This window comes from Littorina saxatilis, linkage group LG1 (assembly GCF_037325665.1).
Source record: "Littorina saxatilis isolate snail1 linkage group LG1, US_GU_Lsax_2.0, whole genome shotgun sequence".
In the NCBI taxonomy this organism is placed as follows: Eukaryota; Metazoa; Mollusca; class Gastropoda; order Littorinimorpha; family Littorinidae; genus Littorina; species Littorina saxatilis.
Genome location: NC_090245.1, coordinates 23,757,969 through 23,781,299, shown reverse-complemented (window position 1 = coordinate 23,781,299; position 23,331 = coordinate 23,757,969). Strand labels below are relative to the sequence as shown.

The following is a 23,331-nucleotide window of genomic DNA, read 5'->3' as shown; positions in this document are numbered from 1 at the left end:
CGAAAGCATGGTACAGTGCCGCTTGTTTGTGGTCTATCTTTTCGCGGCAGATGCGTAACAATTAGGGTCTCAGTTTGAAAAAGCTGCTCGGAACCAGAGCAGATTTGGCTTGGGTTCTTTGAGTGTGAATGATCGACGAGTGGCTTGACATTTTTAACGAATCATTACTGTAGCCTACTTGAAACCATCATCTGTTTCTGAATTTGTCATCAGTTATGATTGAGCAGTCTCATAGGAATCGTCCATAAAATGTTAAACCGAAAAAGGGCAGACGATTCTGAATCACACAGGCTGCTGTACAAAATCAGATCTAAAACGATATTTTGAACTGCGACGTCTGCGTAAATGCCCTGTAACAAAATACCTTGTCCTGGTCATGTGTATACACATCAGCTTCTATTGGGAAGATCAGTATTTTATATTAATCACAAATACAAGATTAGAAATAGTTCTGAAGATCGCCTTTGATTTCAGTTTCAGCGGCAAACTAGCAGATCTGTCCAAACCGGCATCGTTTCATGGTTGAAACTTGAATAATCCCAAATAGATCTGAGTGGGGGTAAGTTTTATAGTATTTCAATTTTTTACGGCAGTTTTATTTAAAGATAGTGTAGTGGATGTCTCTGGTGAAGACTACAGTTATATGAATTTGTTGTTGTAATATTAAAGTGATTGTTCTTTATTTACACAATTGAATAATTTGTATTTATTTGTTTGCAGATGACGGCATACTGAGTGCTCCAAGAACATACGCCTGCTGGCATTTTGTGTCTTTTCTGAAGACGTCGAGGCAAGCAGAAGTCACGGTCCTGGCCACACACACACAATGACATGAACAAGAAATGATATTTTTTCATGGGCATATCCAGTATTAAAACTTTATTACCATGCAAACGCAACGATTAGAATTTAGAGACGGTCATCGGTCACACACACACACACACACACACACACACACACACACACACACACACACACACACTGGGCGGATCCGGAGGGGGGTTCCGGGGTTTCCGGACCACTTAGGAGCCGGCCTTTGTATTCTAAGTGACGATTTTGGAAAGAAGTTGGCTAATTAGTTTGCTCAGGTTGCGCCAGATCGATCAATTGTCCTTGTTGTGATTCAAATTTTTCTTCTTAAACCCCACCCCCCCCCCCCCCCCCCCCCCCAAGGAGGTTGAACGCTTCGCGTCTTCAACTAAACACTTCGCGTCGTCAAATTGTTCCTAAAAGAAATTTGGAAACTCCCCCTTAAAAATGATGTGATCCGCCCCTGCACACACACAAATAGAGAAGTAACAAATAGATACAGTTTTTCTTTATTTAAATTACAATCAGATGTGGTCGTAGAACAGGCACTGTAAACAAAACCTAGCATATGATATACCGCTTGTGTGATGTTTCGGTCAATATCTTTATTTTCCTTTCAGAAATACATTGGCGTTTTGAATGTCAAGGGAAGTGATACAAATGCTGCAGCAGGCTATCAAGAACGCGAAGGCAAACAAGGTAAATACCTACTTCTGACATTAGTTTACTTATTAACTCTTTCTATACTGGCCATTATCTCCCCAGTCTCTCCCCAGAAACTGGCCATTTGCATGGGTTTGCAAAAAAATTCTCAAAAATAAACAAAACAAGATGCAGCCTTCAAACTCATAGGTTTTATTGTGAATATATTGCTAAAACATATGCCAAAGTTTGGTTTCATTGTTGTGAAAAAAAATAAAAATATGATGTCCAGAATTTATGGGTATATTTTACGCAATACGAAAAAGAGGGTATGTATTTTGACTTAGAAGCATTTTTTCTTATGAAGGCTCTGTTTGCAACAAAACTGTTTCTGTTTACTTGTATGAAGATTGTGCTAACACAAAAACATAACAAATACCAACTGATTTTCCATTTGGTGGTCATGTAAGCATTGTGAACATGTCCAAAAAATCTGATCACACACCATGTGGTCGACATGCAGACCTGAACGGCCAGTGTATGGTGGCAGAGTTGGAAAATAGGAAAAGTCTTGATGCCAATCCTTCATCAAAAATCGAAGAAAATCGTCATTGTAATAAGTTTGCTTTATTCTAAATCAAACGACTAGGATAGATGACAGACACAACGACAAACACATTCAATTCTATGTAAAACATACACAATGCTCACGTTAACAAGCTGGCCATAACAATGTGCCCATCGTGCATGAAGTGTGGCTTTGGTCGGATCAGTAGCCGTGCTTTGTCTGCGATGCTAAACATGAAATTTTGTTAAAGCGACGATTTAGCAATGTTGTTGTTGCTGCTGCTGCTGTCTGTTCTTGTCACGACATCTCGCCATATAACAGTTTTTTTCCTCCTGATTCTGAGAAGAAGCTGTTTAATTGTGATATCAGGCCTAGGAACCCCTGATTTTCACTTGGAGCATTCTCAAAGAAACTTGGCGTATGTTAAGAAAAATGAGTGTACTCCACACTTTGTCTTTTGTTGTTCGTTGTCGTTGCATGTCTACCGTTCCACAGCCACCTACTATAAGTGCAAGTGTTAAATGACGTATTTCCACAAAAGACTGCTTGCAGAGAATCATGTGATGCCAATGACAGGTAAGGACATGTGGTAATACATACTACGTTTTGGAACCAGGGAAAATGCAGCACAAATTATTTATCAACCAAATTGATTGACTTGTGCACTATGACAAAAGTTTTCTTTGATCCATAAAAGGTCTTTTGCCAGAAAAATTGCTCTGAACATCAAGTACCCTGCAAGTTGTCACACATTTACATTATTGAAATAAAAAGAAAACACACCAGTAACCAGGTTAGGTACGTTAATATCTATAATCAATATCTCGGCACGTTACTGCCCTTCTTCGGGATGGTAAGCTGAACATTATTGAACAAAATAATCGGTTTAGATTGTATACTTTGATTCCTGAACGAAGAAGCAGAGGTACTGCATACAACTAGGACTGTAATATCAGCTTTTGCCTGAAACACACACACATACACTTATAAAATTAATGCAATGTCATTGTATGAAGCCAGAACAATCACTAACTTACATAGTTGGTCACAATTACCCATCACTGAACAATAAATCGAAGTCGGGTGGATTCAATGACTAAAGCAGTAAAGGCTTTGAAAAAACCCTCATCACAAAACATCCCCCCCCCCCCAAAAAAAAAATTAAAAAAAATTAAATAAATGAAATAAAACAGGTTGTGTATATAGCGCAGTAAACACCATGCAGGTACAAGCGAAGATTTGACAGAGATTATCCTTGTTTTATATAGCACACATTTTCTAGTTTTAATCTCTCTCTCTGCCTCTCTCTCTCTCTCTCTCTCTCTCTCTCTCTCTCTCTCTCTCTCTCTCTCTCTCTCTCTCTCTCTCTCTCTCTCTCTCTCTCTCTCTCTCTCTCTCTCTCTCTCTCTCTCTCTCTCTCTCTCTCTCTCTCTCTCTCTCTCTGGAAAGTAATTTATTGACCTGTGGGTTATTTGCGTTTGTATACACATTGGTGATTCGTAAACTATGTTGAAAGAGATTGTCAAACAATATTATATAAAAAAATTTATATCAACAAAATCTGTCATTATTATCAGGCACACGGTTTTAACAAAGCTATGTCACGGAATGCAACATAAGTGGCTTAAAAAGTCGTGTTTTTGTGTGTGCAGGATATTCGCAAGGACAGGACCTCAAGCTGAACCAGCACAACAGCGATGCATTCTTCCATGGCTTCCACAAAAGTCTTTCGCCTATAGCGGGCATTGCATACAGATAGTCCCTAACCCTCCTTTTTAAAAATTCTTTAGACCAATTATCCCTCTGTTCCCATGTTAAACATGGAATAATTCTGGACAAATGCGAGGACGTTAGCTTTTTTTTATTTTATTTTTTTATCATTTTACTTATCATTAAAACTTGTTTAGATTTCGATTCGTAAACCATTTACAGTAATCCTTTGTTTTTTAACTTTGTTCATCTTACCACAGTCACTTCGTTGTTTAGATTTATCATTAAATTTGTTACCATTATGCAGGAAAAATGTAGAATAAAACCAGGAGAGCTTTCGGTAGAAGATATTTCCTGTGTCAAAAGTTAATGCTTATTCTGATTGATGGGTGCTCCAAACTAAGTTATTTTGACTGCCTTATTCGAATTCATTTCCAAGACAGGGTGGAGAAGCTTAGGAGAGTATCGTAAAAATTGTCTGGGTGTTTATGCAAAACTTTCGAATATGTCAGATTTTACTTTAGAGATTTTAAATACTGTTAACTGACAGAAATGCTATAACTTCTACACCAATTGACTGGATAACTTCATATTCAGCATACTTAAACTTGATTTTATGCATGTGCAGTTCACAAAGTGGCAAATTTGTAGGTTAAATTATCTAACTTTTGCATCACCAATGACACCAACGCTTTCGTGTCTGAGGATTGCCCTGAACCTAGCTGTAACTGCATGCTTTCTTCAGGTCATCGATAGCCTGGGGGTTGAAGGGGATGTTTTTACATACTCAGACATTCAAAATAATCAAAAAGGTAAAAGCCTGAAGGGTTTAAATTAGGTAAAAATGGCTACCGCTCAATGTCAAAACTCGTTCTGTTTAGTCGACCCCCGAATTTGGAGAACAAAATTAAAATTGCACAAAAGTCAGACCATTCAATTTACAAAATTGCCACTTACTGGAAAGGCAGAACATAAACTGAAGTTAATGAATACCATATATAAAATAATTGGTTCAACAGATGCAGAAGTAATTTGCATGGTTGTGGGTGTCCTTTTTAGGGGGGTCAACCCTGTAGAAGAGACGATTTTCTTTAATTATCAATCCGTAATATATTGTTTGTTATGCATACAAGATTAACATTGACAAATACTTCAAGACTCCTCATTGATCTTAAGAAATGTTGTGGTTTTTTTTGTTACTGACTGATTCACTTTCTATTCACTTTACTCTACATAAGTCACGACAAGAAAAGCAAGGGAGGTAATTTCTTCGGAAGAGGTAATTCTCTCCCCTCAGAACGATTGTTGTAGTTTGTTTGATTTTGTTCCCTTCTAATAAGTATTATTTAAAATAGATCTTTACATCTTGATGTGAAAGGCGCAGTACCCCCCTCCCCCCAGGATGTTAAATTCTAGGTTGTGTCCATGTAAAATCCTGATCCTGGTCAAGATCCGAGTTGGTTTTTCATGCAACTGTGCCTCTTTATGCCACTCAATTAGACATACTTTGCAATCCATAATTGCACGAAACTAAGTACAGGAAATACGTTGTTGTCGTGTTTTTAATATTACATAATGAAATAAAAAATGTCACAACTGGTTTCGTGTTGGGCTTTCTCTCTCTGTCTGAATCTCATAATTACTTCCTTCTGAAGCCTGAAATGTGTTGCAGGCATTGTTCAGCTTACATTTATTGTTACAATGTTTGTGGATATGTTATTAAGTGTGTCTGTGTTTCTATCATTCGTTATCAGTGTGGTTAAAAAAAAAAAGCACACGTCAAAGTAATTTACCCTTCATCATTATCAAAACATACAGATACAGGTAATAAATATTTGTGATACTTTAAACAAATACAATGTTTGTTTGTTGCGTCTTTTCTTTTTTTCAGAGCAAACACACATCGTATTTGTTCAAACGTGTATATTCTGCACTTTCTAATACCCTGCATGGATCTCCAAATCAAGAATAATGAAAAGTCGTCTAATAGCCCTGCAGCACTCACACGAACATGACAGAAGCTTGCATGCATGCACCCAGGCTCGCTGTCTTCGGCTAAAAGAGCTTACAGTTGGATCTTCGCTCAGACAAATGTAGCTGTCTTGTCCACTTGCTCCTGTCGCATAGATCTGCAATGTGCAACATCATCTTTGATTAATAAGTCTGAGGCACAGACAAACACACACGCGCGCACATTTGCGAGAGAATGCACGTCAGTCTATTCAATCAAACAGTATAAAAACATACCACAGACGTGGTGGTGGAAACTGGACATTCGCCGTATAACAAACTCAAGAGATTCATTTGTGTGTGTATGTTTAATCAAAAGTTCATCTTGGGCACATTCAGTCTGTATTGTAACAGGACCCATCCCGTAAAAACTTCGAACAGATCTATTAAATTCTGAAATCCTTGACAAGTTTTTTTTCCAATCATCTGTATCTGACCGAAGTAAAAAATAAAAAAAAATCAGCCACTACACGCATCTACCCCCTCACACGACAATACATATGTGGCGAAAAAAGGAATCGAGAGGGGGGAACAAGGAATAAATTAGATCCAGAAATAATTCCACTTCATCATTCCAAAGTGTGAAGTGATCGGATACTGTGGTAAAGATACGTGCTTAGTATCACAACTGAAAATACAAGCCCTAGGGTTTTAAATCAAGGAAACAATTAAAGTTAAGTAAGATCAACAGAAATGTCGAGAACATGTAAAATATTGTACTTACAATCCGTTTCAGCATGCTCTTCGAATAATAATCTCCCAGTCAACCTCGTGCTTACGACTTCGACAGGATGTTGCCTCTCACGCTGAGCCAGTACATTTTGAATTCAAAGGCCAGAGATGCAGTACAAGCACATTAGTTAGATCCAATTCATTTACATTGCTACCTTGCCCAATTTATGGCTATTTCTGTTGGTAACATCACACATGTGGCAAGCAGTGCTTGTTGCCGACTCTGCTGGGACAGGCAGCAGACGATTTTATTTAGGAACCAAATTCTGATTGGTTAAAACATAAAACCGGAACTCAAAGTACCACTTGTTCTTTGGAAGTATCAAATCAAGAACAGATAATCAGGTAAATCTGAAATGGGTTCAACACTTTTAAAAAATCGTAGTAAATCAGAAAACACAGTAAACGTTGGAAAAATCGTCCAGTATCGCTTCTACATGTCTATACTTGGACAAAACATAAAGCAATTCAGTAAAGCTGACACTTCAAAATGTCTGTTTAGTTACACTTTAAGATGGGATGTATATATATATATATCAAATAATGTCGACATAAAATATCAAAATAATGTAATATTTTTGGATTATTGATAACAAATAAAAAAAAGGAATAACAAATGTTATTGACCTTTTAGAAAATAATATGATATTGTCATTTCAAAATGTACAGAGGATCGTTGGTCCTTCACCAGAACTGTATTTACAGTACACTGTTATTCCCTCTGCGTTGTCTCAATATTTAAAGAAACATACCGATTATGTACTTGCTTTTAGTGAAGTATTTTCGAAATTGTATTTTAACGATAAAGTGATGTTAAAAGCTGGAGATTTTCTAAATTTTATGACAGATACGACATGAAATCAACCCTGTTGTGCTCGATTTTTGTTGAAAAAATGTGGTATTGATATTAATGGAAAAGTTTGACTTAATGCAAAAGACACAACAACAGAAACCAGATTATGAGAATTGCAATGGAAGATATTGCACAATATACCGGTATACCCAACCAATAGCCTTCTCTTGAAAACGGGACTCGCAAAGAATGATCAATGTCCATAGTGTATAGAACAAGAGGATTGTATTGAACACTTTTTTGTTCCACTACAGTAAATTGTGGAAGCATGTTGAAACCTTGTTTTACGTTCGATATATAACAAAGCAATTGCTTTACGTGTTTTGGTGTTGGCCTAGTGGTAAGGCGTCCGCCCCGTGATCGGGAGGTCGTGGGTTCGAACCCCGGCCGGGTCATACCTAAGACTTTAACATTGGCAATCTAGTGGCTGCTCCGCCTGGCGTCTGGCATTATGGGGTTAGTGCCAGGACTGGTTGGTCCGGTGTCAGAATAATGTGACTGGGTGAGACATGAAGCCTGTGTTGCGACTTCTGTCTTGTGTGTGGCGCACGTTATATGTCAAAGCAGCACCGCCCTGATATGGCCCTTCGTGGTCGGCTGAGCGTTAAGCAAACAAACAAACAAACAAACAAACAAACAAACAAACAAACAAACAAACGTACGTGTTTTGGTGAGTACATTTTCATTATCTTGTTCTTGTTCTACTCACCTGCTGTCTCTTGTTCCTATTCATGTTATTTTGTATAGATATTTATTGTCATTTATAAACCTATTTATTTGTTTAAGCATTGATTTATTAATTTATCGATTGATTGATTGATTATTTTATTTATTTTACACGATATAAATATTTGATGAATAGGTTTTTATCGTTACATTAGGATTTTAAAATAAGACATCACCGTTTGTAAACCCTAAGATCTCAGAAGAAAAGCTTATTCTCCCCCAACAAAAAGAAGAACAAGAAAAAAGAGAGAGAAAAAAAAAGAGGAAGAAAAAGACTTTAAAAAAGAACTGAGTGTCAGAAGACAGTATGTATCTGCCTAGACAAAAGGATCAACGGCGAAAATGGCACGACAATGGCGTGGAAGGATAACTCGACTAAAATAATGTCAGCATTAATACGATTGTCTCATCTTTACATGCCATCTGGCAATGACTGTAACAGCAACTGAAATAAAGTTGTGATTTCTGCCTACTATTTGTCTGTTTTGTGCATTGTTCACTTAATTAAAGACCCGCAGATTGAATATCTTATGAATGGTATATTAAAAACCGTATTAAACATTTAAAAATTATTGGTTCTTGCTATTGAATATATAGTTACGAACCCAACTGCTGGAACGGTTATATGAACCATCTAGATTCTCTTTCTTGACTGAAAGCGTCAGACTACATTCACTTTAACTGTGAACTACCCAAACAGATCAAACAAACAAATAATCAACATCCATCATGACCGCAGCTGTTTCTTGACCCCCTCTTCTTATCCCTTCCTCGGCCATTCTGCTTCTCATCCAATCCCGCGATTCAAAATCAAAAAGATTGAACAGCAAGTATTCGGTTCAAACTCACTTGTTATACACTCGTACATGCATGACAGTGTCGTTAACTTACCCCTTTAGGTAATTTCTTTAAGTTAACTACGAGCAGATATCCTGGGGGGCTGCGGGGTTGCATAGAGGGTGTGGTGATATAATACATACATTTCTTTTTAAAATTGTTTTTACTTGTTTTACATTTTCCTGCATGTCGGTGTACATGTCGTTCAGTACACTTTTATTTTCCTTGTGACAATAGGACTTTGATGTGCACGCGTTCACAAACTCAAAGTCTGCGCAGACAACAGTAACATATTTTGTTTAAATGCAGCAGGAAAACGACATACTACACAAATTAAATCACACGCGAGGACAGAAATAACACATCTGTTCTACTTTCCATGAACCCAACAGAAAACAATAGCCATTATCACTTAAAAGCGGAATCAAGAAGCGGAAACGGATGAAGTTTCGAACGCGGACATCGCGAATTTTCCTTATCGTCCCTTCCTGAATAGAGCAGTTCCGTCCACACATTTTGGATTTTCTGTGAATTACAACCTGAAGGGAAACAGAAGCCAAAATGACCTACTGACACATTTGCACACTTCTAGAAAGCCCGAGGTGTAAATGTTTCATAAGATAAGAAAACTTCGATGTCCATTTTATTTTAGACAAACATGGAAATGGCACCAAATCGCATTTCTAATAACACAAAGACACGATAAAAAAAACAACTTAATCGAACATAAATACACTACTAAGATCAACGTATTGCATAATTATTTAAGTAATGGGTAACCTGTATATATATGTCGTATCCATTCTGTACAATTTGCGCATTATGTACAATGAGCAGCATATCATGCTCATTGTATACAATGAGCAACAAGTTTTGCTCATTGTATACAATGAGCAAAACTGTTGCCCATTGTATACAATGAGCAAGACCATAAAGTTGCACATTGTATAGAATGTGCACCGAGTGAGCAAGATTGTTGAATGGCGTTCAAGCTACACTGATATATGAATCATAGTGAATGGTTGAATGGAATATGTGAGTAAAGTGTTCAAATAACGATGTTTGTTATGTTTAAGCATTGTTTTAATTCTCATTTCGCTAAAACTATACAGTGCATTAGGAATTTAATTAGCTCTCATTAGCTGACGTTGTTGTTTCTATCTCTTACTTTTAGCATGACATGACAATGTGAGCGTTATTATGAACGAATGTTATGTGTGTGTGCGTGTGTTGAAACAACATTAATTGTTGTATTTGTTTTTATTGTTTAATTAAAGGGGCAGTCAACAGGTTGCTATCGTTTCATGATTTCGGGCCAAAAAGAGATTGCTTACTCTTTACTCTTTACTCTAGGTAAATGTAACAAAAAATATATTTTAAAAAAAGAAAAGATTTTGATTATTTTTTTGAAAAAATTGTTTTGGATTTTTCGTTCCATTCTTTTTCTTATCACATGCACGCCAGTTCAAAACGCCGAAAGGAAAAAAAAAAAAACGCATGCATATTGGTCAAATTTGAAGCGAGTTACGGCCGTTTTAAAATAAAAAATATGACGTCATTCTACTTCTACTACAAAGTTAAATGTTATTTCCAGCCAAACTAACAGCGCTATCGATGTGCGGTTTCACTAAAGTGGTTCCTATGCATCAAATAATTTTTTAAAACAAAGTTGTTTTCTGCCCCTTTAATTTACAATAATTATATTCTTAACTACACTGTTTAGTTTTAGCGAAATGAGAATTAAAACAATGCTTAAACATAACAAACATCGTTATTTGAACACTTTACCATTCACTATGATTCATATATCAGTGTAGCTTGAACGTCATTCAACAATCTTGTTCACTCGGTGCACATTGTATACAATGTGCAACTTTATGGTCTTGCTCATTGTATACAATGGACAACAGTTTTGCTCATTGTATACAATGAGCAAAACTTGTTGCTCATTGTATACAATGAGCATGATATGCTGCTCATTGTACATAATGCGCAAATTGTACAGAATGGATACGACATATACATGTCGCACTAACTGACGCTCTAAAACACAACGAACGCAAACAGTTGCATAAAACACACACACACACACACACACACACACACACACACACACACACACACACACACACACTCACACACACACACACACACATACACACACACACAAACACACACACTATCTCACTCACCCACACACACACACACACACACACATACACACACACACACACACATACACACACACACACACACACACATAGATGAATGAAATGTGCAAATCGGAGAGTTAATTTGGCTACAATCATTGGTGAAAATCACTTATAGCCTGGGGACCGCCATATTAGATTTTTCTCTGGGAAGTGAGTGTCAATGACGCCATCGGACAATATGGGTGATTCTTTCTCGAGGTTTTCTTTTTTTACTAATTAATTCAGTGGAGATTCCTGCGCAAAAGTATGATAAGCGATATTCAAGTTTCATACATTACCTTATAAAGAAGGGGTAAACGCCTCCTTTTCGTTTTATTCTTCTAAAGTGTGTTATTCCAGTACCAGCTGTCCAGTATGAAACACTAAATCCGTTTGTAATCGGATTTTTAGACCCTAGTCTATGAAATAAGTGCATGTGTCATTTCAGGTTCTGTATTTATTTGATTGAGGCAAACACCTGCTCTGAGGTGCCATGCAACCTTTTGGTGAAGAATCGTAAGACCTTTAGGACCATGTTTTAACTCGTACAAAATAAACAACTGGTCCACATCCGCGTCAAAAAGGCAGTGTAAAAGCGCTCTGCGACCTCCTAAAGATTAAATAATATAGTTCATACAACGCACATACTCTAAGTCTGTGAGAAGAGAAAAACGCAGTGAATTAAGGTCTTGCAGTATGACTGATTGATCGATTCCTCAGTATGTTTTACCCACACAGCCCATGGAGTCAGTATGAAAGCCGTTGTGTTTTGTTTTGAAGTAGAGGTTTGAAACAGAACAATGCTTGTGAAAAGAAAATATACTCAAAAGGACAAACAGAACCATGAAAGCAACGCATACAAGAACCGCACCAATAGTAGAAGCAGCAGTAGTGGAAGCAGCAGTAGTGGAAGCAGCAGCATAAAGAAGAAGGAGAGGAGGAAAGTTGACCACGCTAAAACGATTTTTGACTTCATCCTCCTCCTGATCAAACACACCTCGAGTCAATGAAGAGTTCCCCTCCTTTTTACTGCGGCAGTTCTTCCTCGCAATTTTCCGACAGCGGGCAAACACAGAAAATAGTTCGCTTAGGTAAGTGAATTACTGCGCCGAGGACCTAACCGCGCTGATTCTCTCCGGTGATACCCCGCAGACAGAATAAGGGCGGGCCGTTGACAGTTATAGCTCTTGACTTGGACAGCAATGGACTCAGTTGTTCGCACAGCTATTCCATGAAGCTTATAAAGATCGACTCATTCCGGGTCTTACGACCGAATGGCGTCATCGACGATTGTCGAAGATTTGGGCTGCGTCATTTCGGTCAGTTTGCTCTTTTCCTGGAGGGATGTTTGTTTTCCAAGAAAGTGGATAGAAGATTTTTCTTTCTTTTATGAAGCGTTTTTTAGGAGGAATGGACTTGATCTAAGGTTTTGATGGTGATTGCCTTTTTCCCTTCTTGAAGACGGGCTAGGTTTGGGGCTGAAGCCGTTCCGAAAGCGGGGAAAGCAAAAACACTTGGACTTCACGTTTGGAGTTGGAGATATGTTCTAAAGTTGCGGCCAGTGAACCTAGAGCGTCACAGATTTTCGGAGGAGGCTTTCAATGACTTTGTTATCAACTGACTTGTGCAAGGGGAGTTACTCTGATCAGCCCAAAATGAGGCTCTAGTGGTGGATTGCGCAAAAGCATATCCAATATCACAGCAGTGGCAATAACAATTATATTAATATAGCAGCAATCCTATTGTCCTTACAGATGTGTATATTAACATGAACACATGTCCTCGGCGCACCTGCGCCTGCCTATGAATTGTTCAATCTAACCGACACAGTACATGTAACCCCGGGAATGCTTTTATTCGATCATTATGGCATGCATTTATTGAAGGTAGCCACGTGTTGAGTGCATCAATTGCAGTTCTCTTGTTTTGACAGTGAAACGAAACAGGTCGGTAGAATTCAGTCTGTAAAAGAGAATAGCACAAAAAATGAAACGAAAAAGACATTTTACAAGCTGCACAAGAATCAATAATTTGGTCACCACACACTTCCAGGGGAAATTAATGTTCAGTTAATCCGGCTGATCACAGGTGCATACCGAACATCACGTTGAAGCAAAGCTGACACGCTTGGCGCAAAGTTGTTGGGAGGGAAATTTCTACAAGGGTTATTGTAGCTTGTCACTAACTGATCTGTCACAAAACCAGCTGGCCATGTCGCAAAAAAAGCGACTTGTCTGATAAGAGCGCAACCCTGATAAGTTTTCTCTCTTTCTGTCTGTCTGTCTGTCTGTCTTTCTGTCTGTCTTTCTGTCTGTCTGTCTGTCTGTCTGTCTGTCTGTCTGTCTGTCTCCCTCTGTCTCTCTCTCTCTCTCTCTCTCTCTCTCTCTCTCCATCTATATATCTCTCCCTCCCTCTCTCTCCCTTCCTCCATCTCTCTGTGTCTCCCTTTATCTATCCCCACTTTTGGCCTTTTCAAAATCGTCTTTATTTTGTTCTCTGTAATATTTTGCTTTTATTGACATTTTGTTGGTTTTCTTGCTGATTGCTTTTTGATTCCCTGCTGGCTTGTTTATTTGTTTGGCTGTTTGGTCATTTGTTTGTTTGTTTTTGTTTGTACATTGTATTTCAGTGCATTCGATTGACTGAATGCTTCATCACGCCTCAGCGTTCTTCTCTCTTTTTCTTCTTCGTTGGTCGCGGACAACAACTCCGACATACACTCAGATTTCTTTCAAATGGTCTTTTACGTAATTGACCGAGTTCTAGCCCGCCGTTAAGGCAGCCATATTCCGTATTTCGGGGTCGACAAACCAGAGAAAAACAACGAACGAGACCCAAGAAAACTTGAAAGCCCAGGAACAAGAACAACAGGAGGAAAACACCGAATCCCCACAGTGAATGCTTGCTAGTTACAGTGCAGAGAAGTGCAATTATTAGGCCCCAAAAAAATATATGTTGGTTTAGGGTAACGTGACCAAAAATAATAGGGTCGGTAGGTCGGCTTTTTAGTCTCCGTATGGTTCACAAAATGTGCCAATGGTTGTTTTGGGGGGCTTTATTTTGAGAAATGAAAAAAAAAGTGTCAGGGTCGCCGGAAAAAAATAGGGTCGGTCGGGTTACCCTAAACCAACATATATTTGTATTTGGCCTTATTACCTCCATTGGACATACCCACTAGTCAACGAGATGTAATTATATTCTAACTATTTGTACTGGTCTTTCACAAGTGACGGTGATGCGTTGACTTTGTTCTTTTGCTTGCTTTTCTATGCCGCCAATTTCTCGGATGTTTAAGGAAACTGTCCAATACGTTGTTTTGTTTTTATTTACCTTGGAAATCTGCTCTGAAATCTGAAGGTAAAATCATCTGTCTGTCAACTACATGTAGATGGCTACGTATTGACAGTATCCTAACATGTTAGGCTCTTTAAATCGAAAAAGCACTGTTTGACAGCGGCAGATAAATGTACTTTAAAAAAGAAACATACAAAACAAAAAGACACAAATAAAAAATGACAAAAAAGGAAAGTCTACCAACCCACCTCCGCCCCCGCAAAAAAAGACCCTAGTTATTTGTTAAATGATTGTGTGAAAAGAAAAAGGATATTCTGTATGACGAAAATGACACAACAGTGCCTTTCCTCTTTCTACAATGACAGATGCTCCTGTGACTTGAAACCGAGAAAAACAACACGCTCTGAGCTTTTTGAGATGACATACTTTCTGTAATCAGTAACACAAAGATGACAGTGTTAAAAAAATGTGTTCGCATGTCCTTATTCATCGTCACGCCATACTTACATTATTTGAAGAAAAACAACGCAAGAAATTGTTTACTTTTGTAGAAAAATAATGAACGTTAATTTTGAATTCTTATTCATCTTCACTGCATGCTTCCAGAAGCTGATGATAGAAACGAATTAAAAGCATGCGGGAACGTCTGAATTTGTGACCCTAAAATTGATATAATGTGTTCTTATCATATCACTAAAATCTACAGATACAAAACCAAAACAGTCGTTTATGCACGCTGTTGTTATTTGATTTAAAAAAAAAAAAAGCCATATAAAAATCCAACGCCTGCATTTTTTGAAAATCATAAGCAATGCTCGCTCGCTATTTTCTCAAAAATCAAATACAGAATACAGAATACAGAATACAGTATTTATTGAGCCAAGTGACATTAAAAAAACATTTAAAGCACAAGGAATTTAGCGTAGTGTTGGTAAAATCACGCACACACACACACACCCACACCCACACTGACACACACACGCACACGCCCACACATTCACTGACATACACACCAACACACACACGCCCACACTACAGCAGTCACGATCACACCATCACACGCAGGGCAGACATGAGGTAAAACAAATGACAATCATCTATTAAAAGAAAAGGTACAAAGAGTGGTCTAAGATGCTGGTGGAAGGGTCTACACAGAATACAATTTTATAATCTAATGCATAGTTAGAACTAGCCCATCCCCTCCACCCACCCACTCATGAATGACTAAAATAATGCAGCTAAAAATATAGAAAAAAATAAAAATCACACATCAAAGTCCCACTCAACCCCCCCCCCTCCCCACCACCACCACCACCACCACCTAGCACTGAGTCACAGGATGAGGTGAGCTCACCGCCAGCAGGATCACCGACTGCGAAGCTGCCCAACTGAGGGATGGGATGCGTTAAGGGAGGAAACAGCTTGGGGGAAGAAAGAGGTCTGGAGACGTCGAGTGCGTGCCCCCAGGGATCGGAATCGACGACCTGAGGGAATCAAACTGAACGCATGATATTCACACAGGGATGATCACTTCCCTCCATTTTGACAGAGACAACCGTGACAAAATGCGGACGCGTGTTTAAAAGCCAAAAAATTCGCATGGTCCTTACAACGTGCTGGCGACAAGTGCAGCTAATTGGTAATTTATTGCACGGACGTCTGGCATAAACTTACCATGCAGTAGTTTGGGGAAATAAGCACACATTACCATCAGCTTAATCTTGTTCTGGTACTGTTCGTTTGATTGTGTGAGAACAAACGACCGCACGCAGCTTAAAACGTGCTTGTTACATTCGCGCTATGTTTGGATCCATCACGATGTTTGTGTCCCAGCCTCATTCATATCATTCAGTGCTTTGGAAATAATTCCAAATTCCTACGGGGCCCTGTTCATTTTTAACTGCATGAGGATAAAAGGCCACACGCGTCTTAAAACGTGCTTGCCATGTGATCATCATCCTCTTTTTGCACTATCACGGTTTTGTGTGCCCGATTCTGGCATGCCATGCAGAGTTTAGGGGGAACATTCCAAATCCCCGTGGCTCCCTGCTGCTTTAGCTGCACGTGAACACAGATGAAGGTGAAGAGATGAGGGCCTCAAAGGGGGGGTATCATCACGATCACGGGAAGGGAAATTTTAGCTTTCACGATCACAGTTACCTTGATTTTTGTCAATGATCACCGCAGTCAATGATGAAAACAAATGACGATCACGATCACGAGACTTGATTTTTTTGTCATCACGGATCACGGGCAAAGTCCCATCACGATCACAGAAATGGAAATTTCGGCAATCACGGTCACAGAAAGGTCAAAAAACGCCAATCACGATCACGATTTTAAACCCTTTGGGGCCCTCAGAGATTTGCTTGATTGAGAAAGAAAGGTCACATGGTTGAGTCTCACTACATCATGTGCCTGGGCCACGTGCGTCATATTTTCCGTAATCAAGATGTTTTGTGTGCCCACCTTGTGTAATACAGTGTCTGGGAAATAAGTACAAACATAGCTTCACAACAACTAAACAGGTAGCACGGGTCTCGAGCTTGTGTCACAAACGCATCATGATTTTGCCCCATCACACTTTTTGTCGGGCATATCTGGCATATAATACAGTGTTTGGGAAATAAGTACAAACGATGCTTGATAACAACTAAACAGGTAGCACGGGTCTCGAGCTTGTGTCAGTAGCGCATCATATTTTTTCTACATCACACTTTTTGTCGGAATATCGGGCAGATAATACAGTGTTTTGGGGGAATAATCCCAAGCCCCCAAGGGGGCCTGCACGAGAACACAGGGCAAGGTGAACAGATTTGCTGGCGGTCAGTTCAAGGATAGGTGACCACCCTGACACTAAGGGCGAAAACACATCAGTAATTACAGGAAAGCTTTCTCGCTCCCTCATCGCACCTGGATGACGCCTGACACGTAATTGACGGATTTGATGAGCACTGGCTGTGGATGTGTACTGGACTCGTGGGGCAGGGGGGTGGGAGGTAGGAGAGCTGAGATAGGAGCAGGGGAAATCTAATTGCAGTTGCCAGAAAATAGGCAAGTCGTTTGTAATCTCACAGCGGTATAAGACAAAGTACCAAGGGCATCTGCTTACTGACCGATTTCTTTTGTCTAAATTTGACAAGGATGTACCTGCAATGTTTACTGACAGCCGTGACTGCGCAACTCTCTGAAGTATCGTTGCACATACCAGAGCTGAAATAGAATTCGAAAGCGCAGTCCAAATTCTATGTCTCTTTTCTTTATTAATCTATTTTATATTTCTTCATTTGTCTTCAAGTGAAAGTAACGCAGAAACAATTCACAAAAGACCACACAAACAAACCCCCTTTAAAAAAAGACCACACACAAACAGACACAATAAAAGAATACAATATACAACAAAAAAAAAACAACAACAAAAAAACAACAAAAAAACGAAAGAAAGAAAGAAAGTAATAAAGATGAGAAAGAAAACGATAAACAAAAACATACTAAGGAAACAAAGCACACAAAACAACCAAACAAGTGAGCGAACCCATGGGAATGTTACGTGTACTGCTGGAGTCCAAAAACTCGAATTTCCAGTGAGTTGTTAGAGGTGACAAGGTGGACATTTGAAGCAGTTTTAAATAAAAACGCTGGTCTTTCCTCTATTCTTAACCTGTCGGCAGCAAGGACGGTTTGAATGAACTACCGGAAAGTGTATTTGCGTAGCAAGTGGGTTGAAAGTAGTTAGCTGTGTAGAGCTGATTACTACAAAAAACATAAACAGATAGTTTGATCACACAAAAGATTCACCTTTCGTTTGTATCTTTTTGTCTTTTGTATGTCTTGTCCAGGAATCGGCGTTCTTCCATTCAGCTTCTATCCATTCGTCAGATTTAATCACGACTGAGTTTTGAGTTCTGAGTTTGTATCCATTCGTCAGATTTGATCACGAATGAGTTTTGAGTTCTGAGTTTGTATCCATTCGTCTGAGTATATCACGACTGAGATTTGAGTTCTGAGTTTGTATCCTTTCGTCAAAGTTGATCGCGACTGAGTTTTTAATTTCTGAGTTTGTATCCATTCGTCTGAGTTGATCGCGACTGAGTTTTGAGTTCTGAGTTTGTATCCATTCTTCAAAATTGATCGCGACTGAGTTTTAAGTTGTGAGTTTGTATCCATTCGTCAGAGTCGATCACGACTGAGTTTTGAGTTCTGAGTTTCTATCCATTCGTCAGAGTTCATCAAAACTGACAGATCTCATGTGCTAAAACGGACATCACGTCCTACGCCATTTTGTTCCCTCTGTCAACCAGCAAACCTATCTAACGTCCACACACTTTTCGATAAGAGTGCGAGTTTTCTCAATCACGTTTTGTCGTCTCCGTTTTGCTACCTGACCCTTAGCTCGTTAGTTGTCTCCCTTGGCTTTCAGAGTCTAATTACCTCCCCTGGGCTGCTGAGGGTATAGTGCGTGCTTCGCAAGTGGATTGTTGTGTGGCTGATTAGCACCGAGTGCTGTCAGATTCTTGCAGTGGTACTTATTACAGTATTTGAAAGATCCCGCGCAGCAGAAACCGATGCCTGCTTATCTGAGATGAGATCATCAATTCCTATTCATACTGACTTTCTTAATTTGCAGGGCACGTACGTATAGCTCTGATCAGGAGAGACAATGTTGGTATAAACCGTTTTGTGTGTGTGTTTGGTTGTTTCGTTATGCTGATAAAGGAAGAAAATGAACTAGTTCAGTGTTTCGCCCTCTCATATTAAAACAACATAGCTTCATCAGTAATTCACAGTATCAGAATATATAAAGATTCTTAAAGAGCACGCAAACGGCGGAGCAGACATTTACCATTCAAAAAAGAACGGGCGAAAGATTAAAAAAAACAACAACAACACAAATAGACGAATTTGAATAACAAGTAAGAAAGAAAGAAAAAAAAGAATCAGAAAAATACAAAGAGACAGACCGAAAAGAGGTGAAAACGACAACAAAAACAAGAGACAGCAATATAATCAGACAAGAAAAGGAATCAAAAGCGTTAAACATTGTTAGTACTGTCAAATTATAATACCTGTAGCTCAATGTTCGACGTAGAAACACCAACATCTTTCATTGCATAAAAAAGTCCTTGACGCAAAATAGCTTCTTTTTGTTTGTAACAGTATACATAGTATAGTGCAGCGATGACAACTATTCTTTTTGGGGTCGGTTAAAGGCCTGGGGAATTATTGCCCCCCCCCCCCAAAAAAAAAAAAAAAAAAAAAAAAAAAAAAAAGGCCTCAAGAGCTTCATAACTCCGGTTGAAGGTTGTAATAGATGACACCATACACGAGGAATGCCTTAATTAGAATTAATGTTTGAACGTTCGATTATTCAAATTAAAAACAATGTCTTTGGAAGTCTTTGTTTACTTAATAAATGTGATGCGTTTTAGCCCCTCATAACATGCATGGAATTAGCATGCGCTCGCTAGATAAGTCTTGAATTCCTGAATCCAACAGTTTCTATCTAACTCGACGAATGCATATCCACCAGAATTGAAGAAAATTTGAACAGATAACAGTACGAGACGCTTGACACAGAAGAGCCCGTCTAAGATATGTGTTCACCGATTAAGATTAATTTAACCTTCTTCTTCAGCGTTCCAGAAATTCTGGTGACGTGTGAGCTCGTTTGCCCATTTGGGTTCCCCAGACTATACTCTGAGAGCATAGCCAGCTTCACTCTTTCGTTGGGTAGGCATGCTGGGTATTTTCGTGTTTCCATAACCCAATGAACTCCGACATGAATTCCAGGATCTTTTCCGTGCGCACTTGGTCTTTTGCTTGCGTGTACACACGAACGGGGTTAAGTCACTAGCAGGTCTGCACATAAGTTGACCTGGGAGATCGGAAAAATCTCCACTCTTAACCCACCAGGCGGCAGCGACTGGGATTCGAACTCACGAACTCCCGATTAGGAGGCCGACGGCTTACCACTGCGCCACTTCGCCCGTTTAATTGAATCAATTAACTAGTTACGGAGCATTTTCGAGCAGATCATTGTTGGTGTGATTAAGTTACAACACAGAGACTATTATTTTAACTTCTTATGGTTTCCACAGAAAAAAACCCATCTCCACAACATACTTCCCTACTATTCCTTTAAATCAATATACTGCATCTTGAGTTTATACCAACAAACCATAAGAACGATCAAACAAAATTAAATCATCTAATAAATGAATGAATGAATGAACTAATGAATCGATCGCTCCATCCCTCCATCTATCCCTCCATCCACCCATCCCTTCCTACCTCCCTCCCTCCCTCCATCTATCCATCCATCCAATGTTCAATAGTACCTATAGAAAGAAACGGACAACGACCACTCAACAAGCAAACAACACGTACCTCTCACAAACAATTCACTGTCTTCGCAAAGTTTATGTATAGTCATGTGTAGAAGTCAACCAGCCCGCAATCCACCCGTCCATCCATTCCCCCAGTGGTCAACAGTACCCGTACCCATAGAATGAAACGAACAATGACCACTCAACAAGTAAACAACTCGCAGCTCTCACACACAATCCACTGTCTTTGCCAAGTTTATTTATAGTCCTGTAAGGAAGTCAACCAGCCCGCAATCCACCCGTCCATCCATCCGTCCACCCAATGGTCAACAGTACCCACAGAAAGAAACAACCGCTCTCTTCAAGCAAACAGCACGCAGCTCTCACACACAATCCACTGTCTTTGCCAAGTTTATTTATAGCCATGTGTGGAAGTCATCCAGCCCAAAATCTACCCGTCCATCCTTCCGTCAAGCAATCCATAAATCCATCCATCCAGAGGTCAACAGTACCCGCAACAAGAAAGGGACAACAACCGCTCTCTTTAAGCAACAAGCAAACAGCACGCAGCTCTCACTAACAATCCACTTTTTGGCCAAGTTTTTATATAGTCATGCAGTGTAGAAGCCAACCAGCCCGCAATCCACCCGTCCATCCATCCATCCATCCATCCATCGAGTGGTCAACAGTACCCGCAGAAAGAAACGGACAACAACAGAACTCTTCAAGTAAGAAGCAAACAACACGCAGCTCTCACACACAATGCAGGGTCTTTGTCACGTTTCTGCATAGCCATGCGTAGCAGTCAGCCAGCCCGCCAGAACCGCATCGCAGCACACCGACGGATGGACAGAGACAACTCGATCGCCATCTCCCTTACCTCCCCCTTCTCTCTCTCTCTCTCTCTCTCTCTCTCTCTCTCTCTCTCTCTCCTCGCTACTCTCTCTCCTCGCTACACAGTTTCCAAACTCTGGAACTCGCCAGTGATTTCAGATCCTGCTGTCTCTAGGTGCCAGAAGCGTTGCCGTAAGCAGTAATTTGTCCAGGATAATGCCAAGTCTTTCGAAGCTACTTCCCCTTTGTGTGTACAAGGTTTGAGAGAAAAATGCTCAAAGCGACGATTTACTCGCTCTAATTAAAAGTTTGCCGTGAGCTGTGGTAGGTTAAGGAGCCACAACTTAGACCTACTTTTTTTCGTGAACTTTTACCCAGTATTGGTACCCAAAAAAAGGAGAAGCATGTCAGGGTTTGTGAGCTATAGTGACTCGGAGGAAAATATGAACTGATATCATTTTTGGAGTTTTCCGTGTGCGTTGTGTGACTTTTTTCGGTGTACAAGAGGAAAGGTATGATATATTGTGTATGTCGCGAAAACTAATGTCGGCCAGTTGTATGTTGAAGAAACTAACTTTCACTAAAAAACAAAAGAAACCAAAAACACAAATTATTTCGCTGATAAGGAAGCTTCGATTTTTATCGTCAGAAAACACACATTTATTTCTCCGGTCGAGAAGATGAAACGTCGAGGTTTCGCTTACTGATTAGATTACGCAGCGTTTTCAATCTTGATTCATGCAACGGAATTCTGCTTTTTCGTAGACATCCCTTTTCCTATCAGGAAATTTCTGTATTTGAGACAGCATCAATGCAGAGCTTTTATTTCAATTTAAAAAAAAAATCTTATTTGCTCGAATCTTTGAGAAAAAAAAGCGCAAGTTTTTGTCCTACTTTCAGACATAGAACGACAAAGTGACGCTTTTTGTAATTTGAGTGTCTTTTAGTTGCAGTGATATCATTATTTAGTTAAACTTAAGTTTTAGAACAGTGACTTATTCAGAAGAAAAAAAGTGTGCATATTATAGCGGCTTTTAGTTTAAAAAGTGTATTCTTCTTTTACAAGGAAGTTTCATGGTTCAGGGAGCTCAATTATTAGTGTATTCTTGTGATGTGAACAACAGATATGCCGTGGAATTTATTCCGATGCCGAAAGTACTGAACTTATTATAGGCAGATTATCTCCCAGGCTTAGAGGGGACAACCCGAGATGACTTAACGACTTACATTAGTCTGTTGTCCAAATTAGAGCTGGCTGGGGCAAAAATATTCAGACATCATTTCTTCACGAATCCGATGGGTATATGTTGGAATTTGTGTGTAATTTTCCAGACTAAGCAATTCATTTAGGGCAAATTTCCTGATGGTTCCCAGAAGGGGAAATAGACTTCGTGCTGCAAAACGTGTGCTTCTTGCCCGCACTTGAACCAGCGTCTTTGATGTTGGGATTCCAGGATGATGAAGGAATAACCGTGTTTTTATTACGGTGATGGGATTGATCATGCCGTGATCTTGTGCAGTGGTGGTGAGCGGTTCGATTCTGTAGCAGACTGATCCTGAACGTACAGTCTGTGCCCGCCGAGGGGTTGGTCTGTGCTACTGATGCCTACAATTTTCCATCAGTGATCGGTTGCCAGTACAATCACTCTGGCTTTTTAGGCTGTGTTGAGCGATTCACGATCGTTTGGTGCCTGATAAAAGAGTGCATTTCTAACTGCTGAACGCTTCGATATTTGTGTGTGCAATGTGAAATGGACACTGCAAAACACATTGACAGCATTACCATGAAGATGGGTC

General features: G+C 39.5%; 1 long non-coding RNA gene across 1 annotated transcript; it reads left to right on the top strand.

Moving 5' to 3' along the window:
• The first annotated feature begins 25 nt into the window (after window positions 1-25).
• Window positions 26-5,741, top strand: LOC138965179 (uncharacterized). Its single transcript, XR_011455348.1, has 4 exons — window positions 26-559; window positions 721-790; window positions 1,431-1,509; window positions 3,673-5,741. It is a non-coding gene; the product is annotated as an uncharacterized lncRNA (long non-coding RNA).
• Window positions 5,742-23,331: the final 17,590 nt, after the last annotated feature.